The sequence below is a fragment of the Rattus norvegicus genome, chromosome 4 (genome assembly GCF_021556685.1).
Source record: "Rattus norvegicus strain SHRSP/BbbUtx chromosome 4, alternate assembly SHRSP_T2T, whole genome shotgun sequence".
NCBI classification, from domain to species: Eukaryota; Metazoa; Chordata; class Mammalia; order Rodentia; family Muridae; genus Rattus; species Rattus norvegicus.
This window is the reverse complement of record NC_141537.1, coordinates 37,066,709-37,071,131: the sequence shown is the minus strand read 5'-3', so window position 1 is coordinate 37,071,131 and position 4,423 is coordinate 37,066,709.

The window sequence follows — 4,423 nt, the reverse complement described above, 5'->3', positions numbered from 1 at the left end:
GGGGCCACCCTGAGGAGACTCCGCCTTCCTCCTGAGTTCTCCGCCCTTGACTTGTGCCCCTTCCGCCGCCTTCTTGTGGGCAGGACCATAGCCTAGAGTCCCCGCCTCCCTCGCCAGCGCTCCGCCCAGTGTGGGCCCTGCTCTGGGACCCCTCCCACCCAAGCAAGCCAATTTTTAACCCTGGGCTCATGGAATTTGATTATTTCTCAGAAACCAGATACCGTGGTCGTGGTGCTACACACACTTTGGCATATGTGATCCGTTTCAATTTCCACCGAAAAGTGATGGGCGACTTAGTAAAAATTTCAGGATTTGGGGCTCATCATTAGTCTACTCACGTTTCATTCCAAAAAGAGGTCATGAACTCCATGTTGAGTTGGGCCACACTGTGTTGGGATACAGGAATGAGTAAAAAGACACTTGTAGGAAACAGGACAAAAGAGTGATGGCTTTTCAAGCTACCTGGGAGAGCATCTCCCTCAGGGTGGGTCAGGGCGTCAGCAGAACTTCTTTGAGGACCACTAGAAAGAGAAACATGGGTTGGTCATGAAAAAGTAAAAGACAGAAACAATTGGAAGAGAAAAGCCTTCTAGCACCGAAAAAGAGCAAATACTGAGTCAGGAAGCAGGATATAGCAATGGAAAAGCAAGGGTCTCTCATTTACCTGTAAGTTTGCTTTTGAAGTTTCAGTTACCACTAATCAAAGTCTGAAAATATTACATGAATCATTCCAGAAATAAACGACTCACAAATTTTAATTTCTGAATGTGATGAAATCTTTCTGAGTCCTGTTCAGTCCAACCCTGAACATCATTCAACCACCTATAGTCCCAAGTGTACCTAAGCTGCAATCTGGGCCGTCAGACCAGTCAGTGCTTACCATCAAATAACCCTTCCCCAGTAGCTGAATACTCACAATACCTACATCAATCATTTCATTTTGCCTTAACATGTAGGTATTGACAAATCATCACAGGAAGGGTAAGCATAATACAAGGAACGAGAGAGAAAGAGAGATTGATTTACATATTCACATACATTTTATTATAGTGTTATTGGCCCTCCAGATCCTCCGGCTCTGCACTGCAGGTTTAACCACCACAGATCAAAATGTTTTTAAAATTGGGTACGGTAGTGTTCGTCTATAATATCAACACTCCAGAGATTGAAGCAGAAGGATTGAAGAATTCAATCTAGTGAGTTTGAGCTAGATTAACTAGATAAAAATAACTTTCTCTCTTTCATATCTGTCTGCCTGTCTGTCTTTCCATATACATATACATATATCTTTCATGTATGTCTATATATATAATTTATGTCTATATCAAACTTGTACATTTTCCTTGTCATGGTTTACTAAAGAATGTAGTATAGCAACTCTTCATATAACATTTACATTATGTAACTATTATTAGTAATTTAGAGATGAGGTACAGAGAATGTATGTAGGTTATATGCAAATAACATCAACCAAGATGAAACATTTGGGCATATGCAGATATTATTATCAATGGAGAGTATAAAGGGACCTCCGTTTTTGTGATAACCATTATATTATTGTTGCTGTTACTGTACCTAATTTATAAATTAGATTTTATCATAGGTACATATGCATAGGAAAATATAGTGTATGTGAGTCTGACATTAACCACAGTCCAAGGTGTCTACTGATAGACTTAATATATAACCACCATGGTTAAGGGGAAACTAATATACGAATACCCCAAGGAGGTGAGGAGAGATTGAGACGTCCTATTATTATTATATAGAATTCATTGAGAACTAGCTTACTGCCTTCGCATAGGCTTTTTCATAAAGGAAATTGTGGAGTCACTGGTAATTTTAACTAGGATGGTGGTATAACCAGTTTTTCCATGGAGACCTAGGATGGTAGCCAAGCGAAAGATGGCGAATACTCAAATTGCCGGTGGTGTAGGGACAAGCGGGCCGGTCGCCTGGGGGTTAATTCAGAAAGGGAGCTAACAATGCTTAGTGATTGTCCCAGTGAGTGCTGAACTCTGTAGGTTGTGGTGATGCTGCAGTAGGAGCTTCAGCTCTGACATCCAGACTCCCTTCAGGTGGCTGACAGCCAGCCTGTGCTTGTGTCTTTGGGCTGAGGTATGCTTGCGCTGGTGGAACCGCTGGATCATTTTGGTAAGAGGATGAGTTTGGTTTTTGATTCCAGCCATGTAAAATACACGAAGTACAGTCAAGGAAAGGTAAGACTCGTCACTGCAACGTGAACCTGCCCATCTTCTAGGTGGGTTTAACCTAGGACATATGTCCTACATAACGCCAAGTTCGTGTTTTAATAGCTTTATCAACACCTGCCATGTGTAGTTGAGGAATGACTTCTTACCTTCAAAAAAAAAAAAATCAAAACTACTAGGTAGGGATCCTGTATTAGTCAGGGATCTCTAGAGTCACAGAACTTATGGAATCTCTCTATATATTAAAGGAAGTTATTGGAATGACTTAGTCTGCAGTCCAACTAACCCAACATTGGGCAGTGGTAAATGGGAAGTCCAAAAATCTAGTAGTTGGTCAGTCTCAAGAGGCTAGTTGCTGGTCTTCTGTATAAGCTGGAACGCTGAAGAAGTTCCAACAGATGTCCTGGCAAGTAAGTGCAAGCATGAGGAAAAGAAGGAAGTCTTCCTTCTTCCAATCTCCTATGTAGGCCGTCAGCAGAAGGTATGGCCCAGATTAAAGGTGTGTATCACTATACCTGGATTTGGAATTTGCTCTCTCCCATGCTGGCCTTGAACTCAAAGATCTGCTTGCCTCTGTCTCTTGAAATTAAAAGTGTGTACTTTTGATTGGCTCAGGATTAGCTCAAAAGCCTCTGTCTTCTAGCCTCAAAATCTGGACTTAGGTGTGCTTACCATTTCTAGATTGTAGTTCATTCTAGATATAGTCAAGTTGACAACTGGAAATAGCCATCACAGATCCCTAAAGCCCCCGCCCACTGCTTTTTGTCCACCATCCCTTCTTCAATCATTATCACACTTCTAGCTGACATGGAGGGAAACATACTTCTGCTCTTGTGAGACCTGAAAATATCAGGTTTTTCTTTGCATGCTCTCCATTTCCACTGGGACTCAACCATTATCTACTCCAACCATTGTTTTCCCCAAAAGACAGGGTCATACTTGCCCTCTCTAAACCCACTTTCTTGTGTCTTCCTGAAATTTGCTCCACACCATCTTTCATGCCTACCGTGCTATGTGCCTAGGTCAACACTGATATTCACTCTGCCAGTTCCAAAGACCAAGGCATGTCATACACACTTGACTGCTTGTCCCTCTTGAAAGACTTTCTCCACTTGGCTCAACATTATATTCTTTTTCTTTGTTTTTGGTCCCTGGGAGTTGACCGATTTATTGACAGCGCAAATTGACTGTTGTGTCTGTGCTCTGCAACAGTGTCTTTCTTGGAAGTTGGAAATTCAAGACTGATTACTTATCAAAGACTGCATAAGACTTCACGTATGCAGTCATGCCTTATTTACCTACAGTTATTCTCTATTAAGTTTTCTGGTTCAATGTGTTCAGATTCCATTGTCTTTTTCTTCCTTCCCTTCCCTGTTGGTCTTAGGGTTTCCACTGCTGTGAGAGACACCATGGTCAAGGCAACTCTTATAAAGGACAACATTTAATTGGGGCTGGCTTACAAGTTCAGAGGTTCAGTCCATTACCATCAAAGTGGGAAGGAGAGCAGCATGCAGGCACACATGGTTCTGGAGGAGCTGAAAGTTCTACATCTTGTTCTAAAGGCAAACAAGAGATTGGTTTCCAGACGGCTAGGAGAAGGGTCTCAAATCCCACCTTGAGAGTGACATACTTCCTCAAACAAGGCCACACCTCTAAATAAACAGTTGCGGCTCCCGGTGCCAAGCATATTCAAACCACCATACTTTCTCATATTTCTTTCTTCCTTTCCTTATTTTTTAAATTCTTTCTTTTGTTTGTTTGAGACAGGATCTTCTTTTCTTTACCAGGCTGATCACAAACTTCGGAACCTTCTATTTCCACCTCCTGAGTGCTGGGATTACAATTGTTTGCTACTTCATTTGGACCATCTATCACATTAAAAAAGCATACCTGCCTCCAAGTTTTAGGAAAACATGTGGTGACTTGGTTTGGAGGGGTGGGGGAAAACCTTTGACTTCCCTTTCCACTGGATGTAAGCAAAAAGCTATGAGCATTGAGATGTGAGTAAAACTGGATCATGTTCCTTAAAAGAGAAGCTTCTTGTATCCACTGCTTGGCAAATGGCAATGACAAGTTATATATTAAAACAGGGCAAAGGCAGCTCTTTAACCCATGTCTTAGCATTATTTTGAAAAGCTGAAGACTACTTCCTTGGATCACTCAAATTTCTGGAGAATTATACAAGACAAAATTAACATCATTTTTAAAGTTAT